At 36.6% G+C, this 21,049-nt stretch overlaps 1 protein-coding gene and 1 non-coding gene across 2 annotated transcripts in view; one reads left to right on the top strand and one right to left on the bottom strand.

Annotated features, from left to right (window-relative positions):
- Positions 1 to 21,049, top strand: part of FHOD3 (formin homology 2 domain containing 3) — a 507,831-nt gene that overhangs the window by 36,360 nt on the left and 450,422 nt on the right. The window lies entirely within an intron of this gene.
- Positions 1,345 to 1,451, bottom strand: LOC114008131 (U6 spliceosomal RNA). Its single transcript, XR_003549691.1, has one exon. It is a non-coding gene; the product is annotated as a U6 spliceosomal RNA (small nuclear RNA).

The raw sequence follows: 21,049 nt of genomic DNA, 5'->3' as shown, positions 1-21,049 counted from the left end.
GGAGCCATCCAGTATTTGGTGGTCTCTCTTTGTGATGTCCACATAAATGCTCAATGCTCATGTTTATTAATTTGCTGGTGTTACAAAATGTAATCTTCTGATCCTACCATTTTTTTTTTTTGAGAGGTTTTTGCTATAGGGCGTGTGTGGTTGACAGAGAGAGACAGAGAGACAGAAAGCGAGAAATCACCCCCCAGGGAGGATGGCCACACTGCAATCCCTTCTCCTCCATTCTCTCGGGATCTTGGGCACGCACACACATGTGCCCGGCATGAGTTTAAGCCGCCGGGTCTGGGACTCGAACCACAGTCGACTACATGGGAGTCCAGCGACATAGCCATTACACTAACTGCTGGTCCCTGATCCTACCATTTCTATATAAATTAATTAGAATACTTTTATAAAGAGGTGCTCTTGAATGTCTCTTTATCCTTTGGTTACCTAGTAATGCAGTTCATACAGGGAAGACAGAATAAAGGTTAGATTGTTTTCCTCTTATTTTACCAGTTTTTAGGATAATAATTTTGATTTCATTGTGAACTCATGTATTTGGCAGGTTTTTAATGAGTTGCACTTAATATCTAAAATCAAATTGTCCCATCTTTGCCCATAGAACTCCTTCAATGTGGCTTCTGAATCCCTCATGTTCTTGATAGCTTCCCCTCTTAGTGATATAAAAGAGGTTTTGCTTCATCTTCTGCGTTATTTGCCCTGGGCCTAGAATCAATCCAGTGCATGCTTTTAAAGCTTTTAGATTTTGGGCACTTAGGATGTCCAAAAATGTGTCATGATTTTTTCAACAGCCCAATATATGGTGTATAATAAACAAATTGTGGATATAAACGTATTCACCACTTTCAAGATTTATCATATTACGTTGTGAACGTTCAAAACCCACTCCAATGGTTATTCTACAAGTATGTTCTGAATTGTCTATGATGTTATTTACTGTGAAATATAGTTCTCAAGAAAATCATATTAAAAATCGGACAAAAGATCTAATAAACTAAGAAAGGTAGTCTTAACATAGCCATTGAAAGAAGATTTTGCAATTTCTATTAGAGGGTTATGCTAGATAAGAGTTTATAATCTGAGAAAATCTGTTGATATCAGTCATTGGTTGAGTCAGATATAGGTAAAATTATTCATAATGATAGCTCCTTAGGAAGAGAGAAAAGGAACACTTTTACTCACACACTGAGTTCTTTTTTTTAATCATCATAATCTTCTTTATATTACATTGGATTACATTACATTACTGTAAAGTGTATTACATTGTTTTTCAAAAGGGAATGCCATGCATGTCAGTCAATACAGAGACATTAATCTCCTCGCTTCAACATTAAAAATATGGAACACTTCACAAATTTGCGTGTCATCCTTGTGCAGGGTCCATGCTAATCTTCTCTGTATCATTCCAATTTTAGTATATGTGCTGCCGAAGCGAGCACCACACTGAGTTCTTGTAAGACTGTAGTATTGTACTGTGCATAAAGAAATAAATTCTCAAAAAAGAGAAAAACAGAACAGAATTGGAAAGAGATGGTTAAAAGTGAAGACATGGTAAAGCTGGTGATTAGGTTAGCCTTTTTAAAATTCATTCCAAAGAAAGACTCAGCTACATGTAACATTTTGGACTTTTCCTTTGTTGTCTAGTCTTTACATTGAGTAATGGTTATAATATATAAATTGCAATCTATGGAGACAACTGTCTATCAAATAATTGGTAAATTTATATTTAAACTTGCTTGTGTGTAAATACTTGAATCTGCATTTTCAGCTTTTCAGGTGGGAAATTTAGCCTTGTCATTAAGTGCTGTTATCAATGTGTGTGGACTTACCCTTTTTTTTTTTTTTCCTTCTAGTTGTTTTGTGTTCTCTTATTTCTATTTGTCTCCCTTTAGTTTTCCTGGTGTATTAGTCCCTTAAGTATTTCTTGAGAAGCCAGTTTCATTTTGATGAATTCTTTTCAGCATTTGTTTATCTGGGAGTGATTTTATTTCTTATTTGAGAAATAATCTTGTAGAGTATAGTAATATCGGCTGAAATTGCTATTTCCTTGTTTTGGACTTTGCTTCAGGGACTTCTATTATCTTAACCTTAGACCTTCTGTTTTTTAAAAAATATTTTATATATTTTAAATATATATCCAATTACTGTATATCATTACAGCATACAAAATAATTTTTCCTATCATGAATCCATTGTGTATTAGTCCAGTTTAAGATTTTATCATAAACAATATCAACAGGTAATTTTCCATTTTTGTTACTCTGAAATATTTCTTTTTTTTCTCATTGATTCCTTTCCTCTCAACGTCTCCCATTTTCTACTGTCCTCCCACATTGTTTTGATTATCCACAGTTCTCCATGTTTTTATATCTTCCAATCTTTGAGTTTCTGCCATAGAGTGCAGACATTCAGTATATATTGAGTGGGGACATACAATGCTTCTTTCATCATCTGACTTGTTCCCTTAGCAGTAAATCTTCCATATTCATCCATTTTCTATCAAATGCTACAATCTTTTTTTTTTTTTTTTTAATGGCTGAGTAGTATTCCTAGTATATATGTGCCACATCTTTTCAATCCATTCATCTGTTTGTGGACATTTGGGTTGGTTTCCTGTCTTAGCAATAGTGAATAATGCACAGTAAATATGGATGTGCAAGTACTTTTCTGACTGAGTGTATTCCTGTTTTTTGGGTAGGTACCCAGGAGTGGCATTGCTGGAACTAATGGTAGGTCTATTTGCAGGTCTTTGAGGAATCTCCACATTGTTCACCACAGTGGCTGTACTAATTTATATTCCCACCAAGAGTGTAGGAGAGTTCCCTTTCTCCACAGTCTCATCAGTACTTATCTTTAAAAAAAATTTTTTTCCTAAACCTTAGTCATTCTTACTGGGGTTAGTGATATCTTATTGCAGTTTTGATTTGCAATGAGATTTTGCAATCTCCCGTAAGATAAGGGATATTGAGCATTTAAAAAAATATGCTTTTTGCCTACTCATATGTCTTCCTTAGAAAGTTGTCTATTCAGCTCATTTGCCCATCTTTTAATTGTTTTGATAATTTTTTTGGAGGTGATGGTAGTGCTAAACTGCTTGAGTCTCTGTGTATTCTGGTTATCAGACCCTTATCTGAGGCATATTTGCAAATATATTCTACCATTCTGAGGGTTGTTGATTCACTCTAATTATTGTTTATTTTACTGTGCAGAAACTTTTTAACCTGATATAGTCTCACTTGTCTATTTTTGAGATTAGTACCCGTGCTTTGGGGTCTTATTTAAGAAGTCTTTACTACTCTGATGTCTCCAAGAGTGTTATCTCCAAGAGTGTCTCCATGTGTTATTTTCTAGTAGTTTTATTGTTTGAGGTCTTGGGTTCATATCTTTGATCCATTTTGAGTTGATTTTTGATAATAGTAAGATAGTGGTCCACCTTCATCTTTCTGCAAGTGGACACCCAGTTTTTCTTTTTCTTTTTTTTTTTTTTTTTAGAGGTTTTTCACTATAGGGCGTGTGCGCTCGCCAGATAGAGACAGAGAGACAGAAAGCGAGAAATCACCCCCCAGAGGGGATGGCCACACCGCAATCCCTTCTCCTCCATTTTCCTCTCGGGATCTTGGGCACGCATGCACGCACATGCGCCTGGCGTGGGTTTTAAGCCACCGGGTCGGGACGCGAACCGCGGTCAACTCTGTGGGAGTCCAGCGACATAGCCATTATGCTAACTGCTGGTTCCCAACACCCAGTTTTTCCAGCACTATTTGCTAAAGAGATTTTCTTTTCCTCTCGAATTGATTGGTGCTCATTGTCAAAAATCAGTTGGCTATATGGTTATAGGTTTATTTCCGGGGTCTCTAGTCTATTTTTTTGGTCCACAGGCCTGTTTTTTGTGTCAAGACCATTCTCTTTTGATAACCACAGCTTTATAATGTATTTTGGGGTCAGGGAGTGAAATGCCCTCTACTTCACCATTCTTGTACAGAATTGCTTTCATGATTCCAGACAAATTCTATGATTTCTCCCCTAAATCTGTGATGAATATCTCTGATAATTTGATTGGCATTGCATTAAATTTGTAGATTAATTTGGGTAAAATTGACCTTTTGATTATATTAATTTTTTCAGTCTAGGAACATGGAATATCTTTCTACTTTTTTGTGTCATTTTTTATTTCTTTTTAGTTTTTCACAGTATTGTCTGTTTTCGAGATGAGGGTGATGAAGCCTTCATAAATGAATTTGGGAGGGTTCCTTCCTTTTGGGTCTTTAGAAATAGTTTGAGTAGGATGAGGGTTAGCTATTCTTTAAAAGTTTTGTAGAATTCAGAAATGAAACCTTCAGGACCTGGACTTTTCTTTGTTGGAGGTTGTTTAATCACTGATTCAATTTCATTTCTTGTTATTGGTTTATTCAGGTTTTCTATGTCTTCCTGATACAGTCTTGGTAGATTATTTGTGTCCAGAAATTGTCCATCTTATCCAGGTTTTTTTGTTTGATAATGTATGGTCACTTATACTATTCTTTAATGATATTTTATATTTCTGCTATATCTATTGTAATATTGCCTATTTCATTGTAAATTTGATTTATTTGGTTTCTTTCTCTCTTAATTAGTCTAGCTAATGGTGTATCAATTTTGTTTATCTTCTCAAAGAACTAGCTTTTGGTTTCATTTACTTTCTGTATAGCTTGTTTTTTCTCTATTTCATTCATTTTGCTTGAATTTTTATTATTTTTTTTTCTTCTGGAACTTTTTGTTGTTGTTGCTGTACTAGCTCCCTGGGGTGTGGTGTTATATTGTCAACCTTTCCAGCTTTTCCTTACGTGCACTAATTTCTATGAACTTCCCTCTTACCCTGCTTTCACTGTATCCCATAGATTACGGAAATTGTACTCATTATTATTGGTTTCAGAGAATCTTCTGATTTCAGTTTCAGTTTTTTCAGTGATTGTGAAGTCATTCAGGAATAGGTTGTTTAGCTTCTATATGTTTGTGTATTTTCAAGGGTTTATTCTGAAATTAATTGCAAGCTTAATTCTATCATGTTTGGAGAAGATGCTGGATATAGTTTCAAGCCTTTGCAAATTCAAAAGCATAGTTTTGTGCTCTATCGTGTGGTCAGTCTTTGAAAGATTTCAGGTGGAGTGATAAAATGTGTATTTTTGTCGCTGTTGGGTAGAAAGTTCTATACATGTCTATTAAGTCCATTTCACTTATGGTATCATTTAGATCCTATATCTCTCTCTCTCTTTTTTTTTTGTCTAGATGATCTGTCCACAGGAGATAGTGGAGTATTGAGATCCTCAACAATTAGGGTGTTGTGGTCTATGTCTCCCTTTAGATTTAGCTGTCTTTCTGTCATATATTTGGATACTTGGATAGGGTAGGGTGCTTGGATATTTATAAGTGTTATATCTTCTTGGTGAACTAACCCTTATAGTACTATATAATGTCCTTCTTTGTCTCTTCTTACAGTTTTTGTCTTAAAACCTATTTTGTCTGATATCAATATCTTGACTCTAGCATTTAAAAAAAAATTCCATTTGCATGGAATACCTTGTTCCAGCCCTTCACTTTTAGTCTATGCATAATAGGTCTTTATCCATGAGATGCTATTCTTATAGGTGGATTTTTGTATGTTTTTAAAAAATTAATTCAGCCATTTTGTGCCTTTTAATGGGACAATTTAATCCATTAACATTCAAAATTGTTGTTGATATTTGTGGATTTGTCTCTGCCATTTTGTTAGCCATTTTCTTGGTTGTTTTTGTTCTCTTATTTCTGTCTGCCTCTTTAGTTTTCCTGCTATTGTACTCCCTTCAATACTTTTTTTTTTAATAGACCATAGTTTAGTTTATTTTTAATACCTATCATACCATGGATTCATAGGGAGTAGGTTCCAGAAGCTCAGGCTCCTTTCCATTGGTTTTCATAAAGTGTGCTTCACTGGGTGGTGCAGGCTGGCATTTCCATTGAACCCAGGTACCTTTCTCTTTGGATTCCTTCTTTTTCTGGTCATTTTCCTTCACACATTTTAGGAAGCTATCTCTACTCTTAGAATGCTTAATATTCTCAATATATACATTAATTCTCTTGGCAAGAATCTTGCTCTTGTTTCTTTACAATAATGTCAACAGTATATACAGGGTAACATTGTAAATTCTTCCAGTTTTGCTGTGGTAACATTTGTGGGGCATTCTTTTTTGAACAGCATCCATTTTCTTGATGTCTGCAATATCACCTTTTTTGTAGATTTGCATGTATGTTGCCAAGGGAACCACTCCATGAACATATTTCAGGTGCTTCTCCTCTTTTTCTTTGTACTTGTTATTTTGGTGAATTACTGGAAAATGGTGGTTTTCCCCCTTCAGTACTTCTTGAAGAGCTGGTCTAGCATTGGTGAATTCTTTCAGTTTTTGTTTGTCTGTGAATGATTTTATTCACTATTCTCGTTTGAAAGATAATCTTGCCAGGTATAGTATTCTTAGTTGAAGGTTTTTTTTTTTTTAATATTTTGAATATGTCTTCCCATCTTTTCTTGCCTGCATTGTTTCAGTTGAGAGGTCTGATGTTAGCCTAATAGAATGTTTGTAAGTGACTTGACATTTCTACTGTTTTTTCAATGAGTACCTGATAACTATTTTGGGTTTCCCTCTTCTGTGGTATTCACACGTCCTTCAAAAGACAGATGTTGAATCATTATTAGCTGAATAAATGGGTATTTACCCAAATGAAAGATATTTTGTTCATTCTCTTTGCTGTGCTTCTTCCTAATCTTCATGTAAAAGTGCTAGACCGGTAGCTACAGGGTGAGAAAAGGACCGTGGTAGCTGGTTTTCAGTAGCAGCAATAATAATGGCAGATGGCACAGTGTGAATGTTTGTGTATCACCCGAATCCCCGTGTTTACATCCTAACCCCCAGGGTGATTATATTAGGGAGTGGGGTCTTTGGGAGGTGATGAGGTCACGAGGGCAGGGTCCTCATGATTGGGATTAGTGCTCTTGCCTAAAGCATCAAAGAGCTCTTTTGCCTGCCCTGTGAGGACTCAGTGAGAAGGCACCACCTATGAGCCCAGAAGCAGGTCGCTACCAGACACTGAATGTGCAGCATCTTAATCTTGGACCTTTTGTTTATAAGCCACCCAGTCTATGGTGTTTGTTACAGCAGCCTTCATGGACTAAGGCAGCAGCTAACCTATACACGCTTCCAGTGCGTTGAGCCCTGCTTTGATTTACAGATATTAACTTATTTAATACTTACAACACTTGAGGACCAGTACAATTTTCTTTTTTCTTTCTTTTTTTTTTGGAGAGGTTTTTCACTATAGGGCGCGTGCGCTTGCCAGACAGACAGAGAGAGACAGAGAGACAGAAAGCGAGAAATCACCCCCAAGAGGGGACGGCAACACCACATGCCTTCTCCTCCATTCTCCTCCTGGGATCTTGGGCACGCACGCACACGCGCCGGCGTGGGTTTTAAGCCACCGGGTCGGGACGCGAACCGCGGTCAACTCTGTGGGAGTCCAGCGACATAGCCATTATGCTAACTGCTGGTTCCCAACACCCAGTTTTTCCAGCACTATTTGCTAAAGAGATTTTCTTTTCCTCTCGAATTGATTGGTGCTCATTGTCAAAAATCAGTTGGCTATATGGTTATAGGTTTATTTCCGGGGTCTCTAGTCTATTTTTTTGGTCCACAGGCCTGTTTTTTGTGTCAAGACCATTCTCTTTTGATAACCACAGCTTTATAATGTATTTTGGGGTCAGGGAGTGAAATGCCCTCTACTTCACCATTCTTGTACAGAATTGCTTTCATGATTCCAGACAAATTCTATGATTTCTCCCCTAAATCTGTGATGAATATCTCTGATAATTTGATTGGCATTGCATTAAATTTGTAGATTAATTTGGGTAAAATTGACCTTTTGATTATATTAATTTTTTCAGTCTAGGAACATGGAATATCTTTCTACTTTTTTGTGTCATTTTTTATTTCTTTTTAGTTTTTCACAGTATTGTCTGTTTTCGAGATGAGGGTGATGAAGCCTTCATAAATGAATTTGGGAGGGTTCCTTCCTTTTGGGTCTTTAGAAATAGTTTGAGTAGGATGAGGGTTAGCTATTCTTTAAAAGTTTTGTAGAATTCAGAAATGAAACCTTCAGGACCTGGACTTTTCTTTGTTGGAGGTTGTTTAATCACTGATTCAATTTCATTTCTTGTTATTGGTTTATTCAGGTTTTCTATGTCTTCCTGATACAGTCTTGGTAGATTATTTGTGTCCAGAAATTGTCCATCTTATCCAGGTTTTTTTGTTTGATAATGTATGGTCACTTATACTATTCTTTAATGATATTTTATATTTCTGCTATATCTATTGTAATATTGCCTATTTCATTGTAAATTTGATTTATTTGGTTTCTTTCTCTCTTAATTAGTCTAGCTAATGGTGTATCAATTTTGTTTATCTTCTCAAAGAACTAGCTTTTGGTTTCATTTACTTTCTGTATAGCTTGTTTTTTCTCTATTTCATTCATTTTGCTTGAATTTTTATTATTTTTTTTTCTTCTGGAACTTTTTGTTGTTGTTGCTGTACTAGCTCCCTGGGGTGTGGTGTTATATTGTCAACCTTTCCAGCTTTTCCTTACGTGCACTAATTTCTATGAACTTCCCTCTTACCCTGCTTTCACTGTATCCCATAGATTACGGAAATTGTACTCATTATTATTGGTTTCAGAGAATCTTCTGATTTCAGTTTCAGTTTTTTCAGTGATTGTGAAGTCATTCAGGAATAGGTTGTTTAGCTTCTATATGTTTGTGTATTTTCAAGGGTTTATTCTGAAATTAATTGCAAGCTTAATTCTATCATGTTTGGAGAAGATGCTGGATATAGTTTCAAGCCTTTGCAAATTCAAAAGCATAGTTTTGTGCTCTATCGTGTGGTCAGTCTTTGAAAGATTTCAGGTGGAGTGATAAAATGTGTATTTTTGTCGCTGTTGGGTAGAAAGTTCTATACATGTCTATTAAGTCCATTTCACTTATGGTATCATTTAGATCCTATATCTCTCTCTCTTTTTTTTTTGTCTAGATGATCTGTCCACAGGAGATAGTGGAGTATTGAGATCCTCAACAATTAGGGTGTTGTGGTCTATGTCTCCCTTTAGATTTAGCTGTCTTTCTGTCATATATTTGGATACTTGGATAGGGTAGGGTGCTTGGATATTTATAAGTGTTATATCTTCTTGGTGAACTAACCCTTATAGTACTATATAATGTCCTTCTTTGTCTCTTCTTACAGTTTTTGTCTTAAAACCTATTTTGTCTGATATCAATATCTTGACTCTAGCATTTAAAAAAAAATTCCATTTGCATGGAATACCTTGTTCCAGCCCTTCACTTTTAGTCTATGCATAATAGGTCTTTATCCATGAGATGCTATTCTTATAGGCAACAAATAGAGGGTTTTGTTTTGTTTCGTTTTTATCCATTCAGCCAGTCTGTGTTTTTTGATTGGAGAATCTAATTCATTAACATTCAGTGTTATATGGATGTTTGCAGATTTGTCTCTGCCATTTTGTTAGCCATTTTCTTGGTTGTTTTTGTTCTCTTATTTCTGTCTGCCTCTTTAGTTTTCCTGCTATTGTACTCCCTTCAATACTTTTTTTTTTTATAGATCATAGTTTAGTTTATTTTTAATACCTATCATACCATGGATTCATAGGGAGTAGGTTCCAGAAGCTCAGGCTCCTTTCCATTGGTTTTCATAAAGTGTGCTTCACTGGGTGGTGCAGGCTGGCATTTCCATTGAACCCAGGTACCTTTCTCTTTGGATTCCTTCTTTTTCTGGTCATTTTCCTTCACACATTTTAGGAAGCTATCTCTACTCTTAGAATGCTTAATATTCTCAATATATACATTAATTCTCTTGGCAAGAATCTTGCTCTTGTTTCTTTACAATAATGTCAACAGTATATACAGGGTAACATTGTAAATTCTTCCAGTTTTGCTGTGGTAACATTTGTGGGGCATTCTTTTTTGAACAGCATCCATTTTCTTGATGTCTGCAATATCACCTTTTTTGTAGATTTGCATGTATGTTGCCAAGGGAACCACTCCATGAACATATTTCAGGTGCTTCTCCTCTTTTTCTTTGTACTTGTTATTTTGGTGAATTACTGGAAAATGGTGGTTTTCCCCCTTCAGTACTTCTTGAAGAGCTGGTCTAGCATTGGTGAATTCTTTCAGTTTTTGTTTGTCTGTGAATGATTTTATTCACTATTCTCGTTTGAAAGATAATCTTGCCAGGTATAGTATTCTTAGTTGAAGGTTTTTTTTTTTTTAATATTTTGAATATGTCTTCCCATCTTTTCTTGCCTGCATTGTTTCAGTTGAGAGGTCTGATGTTAGCCTAATAGAATGTTTGTAAGTGACTTGACATTTCTACTGTTTTTTCAATGAGTACCTGATAACTATTTTGGGTTTCCCTCTTCTTAGGTATGTTGGATGCCTCTGTACTTCCTTCTACTTTCTGTTGTATGGACAGTAATACCATGTATATCTTACTTATGGTTGTCGGTGGTTTGTTCTCACCCACTTGGATTTTAGAGTTTGTAGAATTGGTTCTCACCACAAGCATTTTAACATCTGTAATTTTATTGTAAAATTTGCTTATGGATTTTTTTGGTTTGCTATCCGGTTGCTTTTTAAAGTTGCTTTTTTGATACATTAAAACAAATGGGCTTACATATAGGTATAAGAAATAATACAGAGACTGCATATACCCTTCATCTACCAGTTGCTATATTTTTACATAGTTTTTTGTAGAGAGTCAAAATGCATGCCACTGCCTTTGCCTTTATAGAGTCCTCTTCCCATTAGTGATCTTTCAAAGAATTTCCTGTAAATTGTTACTTAGAAGTCAGTTTACATTTAATAGACACAACAATGAAAAATTATCTGTTGATAATAACGTATATGGTAACATATTTGACTTGACTAATATATTGTGTATTCATGCTGAAAAAAATAACTTTGTAAGCTGTAGAGATACACATTGATTAAATGTAATAAAATATAATAAAAGTCAATTTACCTTTACATTAAAAAAAACCCAAAAAACAATAGGGAATGACTTCAAGATAGACATTTTCTTCCCTATCAAGTAGAAGAAGATCAGGGGTTATACTCCAGAGCTAGTTTGGTGATCTCAAGAGCACCCGGAATGTGTTCCCTGTTTTTGCTGTCTGTCATTTTCAGCAAATTCCCTCATATTCTAGCATGACTGATCTCTAGTCATTACTTCCGTATTTCAGGCAGCAGAGAGGAGGGAGGGCTGAGGGAGGGCTTGTCTCATCCTCTTGAGTCTTGCTGGAAGTTTCCTGCAGTGCTTCTGCTTGTATCTGTTTGTTAACTGCTAAGGAGTCATGTAAATGAATTCTTCTAGTTGGCTTTGTGGCCACCCAAAATAAAACTGGAGTTCTAACAAGAAGAGGGAAAAGTGGATATTGAAGTAGGCAACTGAAAAATGAACTATTTTTTTCCTGCTGTGTGCTTGAATACAAACTGACAACAAATAAATATACAGGAAGTTGAAAAGATATTTTGAGTATGATCTTAATCTTAACATATTTTTCTTATTAAATATATTCTGTTCTGGAAATGCAAACGGTGCAGTGCTATGAACTGAACTTTCTGCATATATCTCGGGATACCGATGGAGTCTTGGTGTAGATCTCTAGGCAGCAGTGCAGTATTAGGAGAGGGAGGTGGCTCTCCTTCCTACCTTTGTAGCAGTACGTCTCATGATACTATTATATTAATAACAGCAAACCCCTGAGAACACTCAGGCTGTACTGAGTGTGTACTTAGAGGGTTCCTTAGCTTCTCAATGTTGCCTGCTTAGATAGGCAACCGTCCACATAGCTCTGGAAATCTATCGCACAATGGGGGGTAGTGAAGGGGAGAAGGGATTTTTCCATCTTCAAACTGAAGCTAGGGTGACCCCCATGGGAGATTTTGCAGTTCTTTGATTTACTAAAAACAAAGAATTTGGCAGAATCTGAGCCTGATGTTGAGCTGAAAAGATCCATAATGTTTCTACTCTTATATAAAAAAAAGTGTGAGGAACCACAGATCTTTTGTGACTAATGAAAAAGCACATTCTCTCTTTGCATCCATCTGTCTGTTTCTCTCTCTCTATATATATGTATAGACATTACATACATATATATTACACTTATATAATACATAATATATTTTTAAAGACTCCAGTTTTTTATATAATATATTTTAATATATGTGTCTATATAATATACAATATATATTATAATATGTATTATATTAACAATATATTATATAACATATTACATATAATATATAATACACATATATATATGATATATACACAGATATATATACATATTTTATATCTATATCTATAGTGGTAAAATATGCATAACATAAAGTTTACCATTTTAAATGTACAGTTCAATAGTGTTAAGTACATTCACATTGTTCAGCTGGTCTCCAGAAGTTTTCTTGCAAACCCAAAACTCTGTAGTCATGAAACAACCACTTTCTATTTTCTTCTTCCCTCAGACTCTGACAACCGGCATTCTACTTCTGTGTCTATGAATTTGGCTACTCTGTATAACCTCATATATGTGAAATGATATAGTATTTGTCTCTATATGGTTGGCTAGTTTTACTTATTTTATTGTCCTCAAAGATCATCTGTGTTGTAGTAATGTGTCAGAATTTCCTTCCTTTTTAAGGTTGAATAATAATCCATTGTATGTAGAGGCCACATTTTGTTCATTTAACTGTCAGTAGACACTTGGTTGCTTCCACCTTTTGGATATTGTGACTAATGCTGCTATGAGTATGGTTGCAAATACATATTTGAGATCCTACTTTTCATTCTTCTGGATATATACCCAGAAGTGGTATTATTGGATCATATGGTAATTCTATGTAATTTTAACCTTTTATGAAGCTGCCACTATTTCCCATAGTGGCCGCACAATTTTATTTTTTATTTATTTTTAAAAAATATATTTTAATTCAATTTCTTTGATACGTTCAATCACATATGTCACTTAGCTTGCAAAGTGAATATTCCAACAGGCTTCTAATTTCTCCACATCCTTATCAAAATTTATTTTCTATCTTTGTTTCTTAAAGTTCCTTCCTTCCTTCCTTCCTTCCTTCCTTCCTTCCATGAATGAAAGAGACACACCCCACCCCTCAGAAGACCCCCATGTCACGATCTAGCCCCAGCCAGTCCTGGGTCATGGGCACGTGCCTATCCTGTGTGGTCAGGAAGGTCTCTGGATGTAAACCCAAAGCCTTTCCATGTGGATCAGCCTCACGGAGTGTGGTGTATTGCTGTGCCACTGATGGGGCCCCTATATTCTACTTTGTGATAGCAGGTCTAATAGGTTTGAGATAATATCTCATTGTGGTTTTGATTTGAATTCCCACCATTATATTTTTACTTACTATTTTTCTCTCTTAAAGTCAGGGTCTTATATCTTAATGATACTGCCTCAGCTTCCTGAGTCTTTGGGGTTATAGCTATGCACCAGCTTGGACCAGGAATTGAACCTGGGCTTCTCATGTGTCCTAGCTTGCAGAGCACAGCATCTCAACATATGCCATTGTAGCTAGGCCTCTGCCACTGTATTATTGAATCTTTACTTTTATTATTGTTAAATATAGAAATCCTAGGGCATTCTTTATGGGTTAAATCGATATCTGTTTTGAAGTATTACAGGTTTTACTTGTAACTCCACTCACCCACATGTGTCTTATGTTCTCTTCAACCTTTGCTCCAAGTTCCCATCAAAATTAATAAGTCTGACCATTTTCCACAATAAAGGTACATTGTGTGTATCTGGGGAATCTGTGATCCTCTCTGAAGGGATGCATTTGAATGTGTTATGAGGAAGATGATGGAGATGAAGATTAGAGGAATAATATGTGTGACATGTGGGAAGGTTCATATCTCTTTGCTTTTTTTGGAACTAATTCTGAACCCACTCTTTTGAGAGTGGTGTTGAGTTTTTGTGATTCAGAACTCCAGGACTCATTTGGCCAAAGCTATCTGCTTTCTAGGACTGCAGAGAGTTTGAGGGCCATGTGTCTCACACCCAAGAAAGGCACCTCAACCTCTGGGAAGAGAGCACCATTGCTCTCAAAATGAGCCTAACATGTTACTTGGCTTTGGGATTCCAAGTGACATGGTAGAGCACTAGACAGTTTAGGTCATGCACTGCTTCCTCTTAATCAGACTGGACTAGCCTGGGGTCTAGTCTGTCTTTATCATTGGGGTTGAAGGCTTGAGGCATAGCAGGCTTCACCTCAGCAGTACTACCAGCACAGCTGTGAAGATTTTCACACTAGCGTCCTACACATCTACTCAATTTTTATAACAGTTTTATTGAGATATACTTTACGTACCGTAAAATTGCTCCTTTTAAAAAGGTATTTAAAATATTTACTGTTTTTTAATATTCACGGAGTTGTGTAACCATCACCGCTATATAATTGCAGAAAAATTTAAAATCCACCCCAAAGAAAGCTTGTCCTTGTACCCATTAGCAGTTATGCCCTATAACCTCCCCAAGTCCTTGCTAATCACAGATCTACTTTCTGTCTCCACGGCCTTTGGCTGTTATAGAAGTTTTATATAAATGGAATCATAATATGTGGACTTTTTGTGTCTTGTTTCTTTCATTTAATGATTCTTTAATTTCAAAATTCATATGGGTTATGACATGGATGAATACCTCATTCCTTTTTAATAGTTGAATAATAATCTATTTCATGGATGTACTATATTTTGGTTATTCATTTTTTAAAAAAATATTTTATATATGTGTGTATATATGCGTGTGTGTATGTATATATACATATATACGTATATATACATACATAAAATACTTTTTTTACGTGAGTTTTGCCAGAGAAAGAGAGAGAAGGAGGGAGGGCCGGAATGAGGGAAAGCAAGCTGCCAGGTCCAGGACTTGAACCATGATCTGCCATGTGGGAATTCCAGCGCTTTAACCATCATGTCACCTGCCGGCCCTGCTTATTCATTCTTCAGTTCATAGATATTTGGATTATTTCTAGTTTTGACTATTAAAATAATTCTGTTAGGGGCCAGGAGGTGGCATGGTAGTTGAGGGTGCTGGATTCCCACATGACTGACCATACTTTGAGTCCCGAACCTGGCAGTTTGCTTTCTCCCTTTCCTTTGCTCTCTCACTTTCTTTCTGATCAAACTGAAAAAAATAAATAAATGGAATTAAATAAAGAATCCTTTGAAAATAATTCTGTTACAAGATTTACGTAAAAGTGTTTATATTTACATATGTTTTCAATTGCATGTATTCTTTTTTCAAAATAAAAAAATCAATTGATTTCTTTATGCAGATATCTTTTAAATGTATTGCTTTTGAAATTGTGATTTCAGGAGACACTAATAGGGAGGCCTTTGGGGCAGACAGGATAAGAGAGAAGAGAACTGAGTCAGCTGGGCTTTCTTTGTCTTTGCAGAAAACATGATGAAGATCCAGGGAGGGCCAACCTTCTTCTGCCATTTCTTTTATCATGACAGCAAAGAGGACTTCCTTAGTAACGTATTATAAATTACACTGATGACTGAAAAAAAGCCTGAATGTTTATCTTGATAAATATTCTTTTGTTTGTTTGTTTGTTTTCCCCCTGAGAGGTTTTTGTTATAGGGCGCATGCGCTCACCAGAAAGAGACAGAGACAGAAAGTGAGAAGTCACTACCCCCAGGGGGTATGGCCACACCGCAAACCCTTCTCCTCCATTCTCCTCTCAGGATCTTGGGCACACACGCACACGCGCCCAACGCAAGTTTAAGCCACTGGGTCCAGGACTCAAACTGCGGTTGACTATATGGGAGTCCAATGACATAGCCATTATGCCAACTGCTGGTCCCTTGATCAGTATTCTTCACACACACACACACACACACACACACACACCCACACACATACCCGTCTGGGGTGTTTTCCACTCATATATGAAGTATTTCCCATTCACATAGGAAGTAAATATGTTTCTGTTCTACTATTTGTTGGGTTGTTAGGAAAGTCATGACACAATTTTGCATACAAAAACATAGAAAAATAGGCCATGACTTTCTAATGACCTATTCACATATGTACTAATGTAATGATGTAAAATCAAATAATATATAAACATATAATATGTAAAAAATATGTATTAAAATTACATATACATGTGTATATATATGTATGTGTGTGTATGTGTGTGTGTATGTATGTATGTATGTGTATATATTCATATATACATATGAATGAAAATACTTCAGGATTTTGTCCAAGGTCACACAGCCAACAACTGGCAAGGTCAAGACTAGAGCCCACTTCTTTCTGACTTTGGTCCTCTTGCCCTGACACTTACTGCTCCTCATCTGATGTGACATCGTACAATGCTTCTGAGACATTCCTTTCCTTTATGTCTAAAAGGAAAATGGCTTGGCATAGGAATTTCCTTCCTTTTTAAGGTTGAATAATAATCCATTGTATGTAGAGGCCACATTTTGTTCATTTAACTGTCAGTAGACACTTGGTTGCTTCCACCTTTTGGATATTGTGACTAATGCTGCTATGAGTATGGTTGCAAATACATATTTGAGATCCTACTTTTCATTCTTCTGGATATATACCCAGAAGTGGTATTATTGGATCATATGGTAATTCTATGTAATTTTAACTTTTTATGAAGCTGCCACTATTTCCCATAGTGGCCGCACAATTTTATTTTTTATTTATTTTTAAAAAATATATTTTAATTCAATTTCTTTGATACGTTCAATCACATATGTCACTTAGCTTGCAAAGTGAATATTCCAACAGGCTTCTAATTTCTCCACATCCTTATCAAAATTTATTTTCTATCTTTGTTTCTTAAAGTTCCTTCCTTCCTTCCTTCCTTCCTTCCTTCCTTCCTTCCATGAATGAAAGAGACACACCCCACCCCTCAGAAGACCCCCATGTCACGATCTAGCCCCAGCCAGTCCTGGGTCATGGGCACGTGCCTATCCTGTGTGGTCAGGAAGGTCTCTGGATGTAAACCCAAAGCCTTTCCATGTGGATCAGCCTCACGGAGTGTGGTGTATTGCTGTGCCACTGATGGGGCCCCTATATTCTACTTTGTGATAGCAGGTCTAATAGGTTTGAGATAATATCTCATTGTGGTTTTGATTTGAATTCCCACCATTATATTTTTACTTACTATTTTTCTCTCTTAAAGTCAGGGTCTTATATCTTAATGATACTGCCTCAGCTTCCTGAGTCTTTGGGGTTATAGCTATGCACCAGCTTGGACCAGGAATTGAACCTGGGCTTCTCATGTGTCCTAGCTTGCAGAGCACAGCATCTCAACATATGCCATTGTAGCTAGGCCTCTGCCACTGTATTATTGAATCTTTACTTTTATTATTGTTAAATATAGAAATCCTAGGGCATTCTTTATGGGTTAAATCGATATCTGTTTTGAAGTATTACAGGTTTTACTTGTAACTCCACTCACCCACATGTGTCTTATGTTCTCTTCAACCTTTGCTCCAAGTTCCCATCAAAATTAATAAGTCTGACCATTTTCCACAATAAAGGTACATTGTGTGTATCTGGGGAATCTGTGATCCTCTCTGAAGGGATGCATTTGAATGTGTTATGAGGAAGATGATGGAGATGAAGATTAGAGGAATAATATGTGTGACATGTGGGAAGGTTCATATCTCTTTGCTTTTTTTGGAACTAATTCTGAACCCACTCTTTTGAGAGTGGTGTTGAGTTTTTGTGATTCAGAACTCCAGGACTCATTTGGCCAAAGCTATCTGCTTTCTAGGACTGCAGAGAGTTTGAGGGCCATGTGTCTCACACCCAAGAAAGGCACCTCAACCTCTGGGAAGAGAGCACCATTGCTCTCAAAATGAGCCTAACATGTTACTTGGCTTTGGGATTCCAAGTGACATGGTAGAGCACTAGACAGTTTAGGTCATGCACTGCTTCCTCTTAATCAGACTGGACTAGCCTGGGGTCTAGTCTGTCTTTATCATTGGGGTTGAAGGCTTGAGGCATAGCAGGCTTCACCTCAGCAGTACTACCAGCACAGCTGTGAAGATTTTCACACTAGCGTCCTACACATCTACTCAATTTTTATAACAGTTTTATTGAGATATACTTTACGTACCGTAAAATTGCTCCTTTTAAAAAGGTATTTAAAATATTTACTGTTTTTTAATATTCACGGAGTTGTGTAACCATCACCGCTATATAATTGCAGAAAAATTTAAAATCCACCCCAAAGAAAGCTTGTCCTTGTACCCATTAGCAGTTATGCCCTATAACCTCCCCAAGTCCTTGCTAATCACAGATCTACTTTCTGTCTCCACGGCCTTTGGCTGTTATAGAAGTTTTATATAAATGGAATCATAATATGTGGACTTTTTGTGTCTTGTTTCTTTCATTTAATGATTCTTTAATTTCAAAATTCATATGGGTTATGACATGGATGAATACCTCATTCCTTTTTAATAGTTGAATAATAATCTATTTCATGGATGTACTATATTTTGGTTATTCATTTTTTAAAAAATTATTTTATATATGTGTGTATATATGCGTGTGTGTATGTATATATACATATATACGTATATATACATACATAAAATACTTTTTTTACGTGAGTTTTGCCAGAGAAAGAGAGAGAAGGAGGGAGGGCCGGAATGAGGGAAAGCAAGCTGCCAGGTCCAGGACTTGAACCATGATCTGCCATGTGGGAATTCCAGCGCTTTAACCATCATGTCACCTGCCGGCCCTGCTTATTCATTCTTCAGTTCATAGATATTTGGATTATTTCTAGTTTTGACTATTAAAATAATTCTGTTAGGGGCCAGGAGGTGGCATGGTAGTTGAGGGTGCTGGATTCCCACATGACTGACCATACTTTGAGTCCCGAACCTGGCAGTTTGCTTTCTCCCTTTCCTTTGCTCTCTCACTTTCTTTCTGATCAAACTGAAAAAAATAAATAAATGGAATTAAATAAAGAATCCTTTGAAAATAATTCTGTTACAAGATTTACGTAAAAGTGTTTATATTTACATATGTTTTCAATTGCATGTATTCTTTTTTCAAAATAAAAAAATCAATTGATTTCTTTATGCAGATATCTTTTAAATGTATTGCTTTTGAAATTGTGATTTCAGGAGACACTAATAGGGAGGCCTTTGGGGCAGACAGGATAAGAGAGAAGAGAACTGAGTCAGCTGGGCTTTCTTTGTCTTTGCAGAAAACATGATGAAGATCCAGGGAGGGCCAACCTTCTTCTGCCATTTCTTTTATCATGACAGCAAAGAGGACTTCCTTAGTAACGTATTATAAATTACACTGATGACTGAAAAAAAGCCTGAATGTTTATCTTGATCAATATTCTTTTGTTTGTTTGTTTGTTTTCCCCCTGAGAGGTTTTTGTTATAGGGCGCATGCGCTCACCAGAAAGAGACAGAGACAGAAAGTGAGAAGTCACTACCCCCAGGGGGTATGGCCACACCGCAAACCCTTCTCCTCCATTCTCCTCTCAGGATCTTGGGCACACACGCACACGCGCCCAACGCAAGTTTAAGCCACTGGGTCCAGGACTCAAACTGCGGTTGACTATATGGGAGTCCAATGACATAGCCATTATGCCAACTGCTGGTCCCTTGATCAGTATTCTTTACACACACACACACACACACACACACACACACCCACACACATACCCGTCTGGGGTGTTTTCCACTCATATATGAAGTATTTCCCATTCACATAGGAAGTAAATATGTTTCTGTTCTACTATTTGTTGGGTTGTTAGGAAAGTCATGACACAATTTTGCATACAAAAACATAGAAAAATAGGCCATGACTTTCTAATGACCTATTCACATATGTACTAATGTAATGATGTAAAATCAAATAATATATAAACATATAATATGTAAAAAATATGTATTAAAATTACATATACATGTGTATATATATGTATGTGTGTGTATGTGTGTGTGTATGTATGTATGTATGTGTATATATTCATATATACATATGAATGAAAATACTTCAGGATTTTGTCCAAGGTCACACAGCCAACAACTGGCAAGGTCAAGACTAGAGCCCACTTCTTTCTGACTTTGGTCCAGTTTTCCCTGACACTTACTGCTCCTCATCTGATGTGACATCGTACAATGCTTCTGAGACATTCCTTTCCTTTATGTCTAAAAGGAAAATGGCTTGGCATAGAGTAGAATTTCATCTTTCTGGATTTTAAGGCCTTAACATTATGTTCTGGTTTTCAGAGTGTCTGAACTAGAACCACAGTGAGTTTCCATCAGCTGCAGAAAACCAAATGTTTCCACAAGCCACATCTTTTGTTTCACATCTGCTTAGAGGCATGTTTGCCTGGGCAGAAGCTGTGGACAACAGTGACGCAAGTTAGAAACTGAAGCTGGCAAGGCTATCGGAAAGGTTGTCTTGGTTAGACTTTGCTAGGTAATGACAATGAAGTGAAAATTTACGAGGACAGTTTTGTTGGGAAGGAACTGTGGGGGTGCAGGTGCAGAATTCTGGGCTCTGCTTAACCGCTCAGTGAAAAAATCCTCTCGGACCAAAACTGAGCATGATCCAGCCCAGCCAGGAAGGCCCTCGGCTCTGGGAGTGTCTCTTAGTTGCTTACCTTTTGCTCCCCTGGGGCCTGGCCTAAGGTATGTTCTGTCATTTGCAGCCTTCTCCCAGACCTCCTTGAGAATGAGGCTGGCAGAGTAGAGCAGGGTGTTGCTGAGGTGGATGGGTCCATGTACTCAAGGATGTAAAGCAGAATCAGTAATCGCTATGAGTTCACAAAACCCCCAAAGTGTCTTTACACCTTTGAAAAAAAGGTCTCTGAGATTATCTGTAGAAGGAATGATAAGGTTTCCTTTTATTCCACCTACTAATTTGGAACATT

Source organism: Tupaia chinensis, unplaced genomic scaffold (assembly GCF_000334495.1).
Source record: "Tupaia chinensis unplaced genomic scaffold, TupChi_1.0 Scaffold000290_1, whole genome shotgun sequence".
Lineage (NCBI taxonomy): Eukaryota > Metazoa > Chordata > Mammalia > Scandentia > Tupaiidae > Tupaia > Tupaia belangeri.
This window is presented reverse-complemented; position numbering and strand designations above follow the sequence as displayed.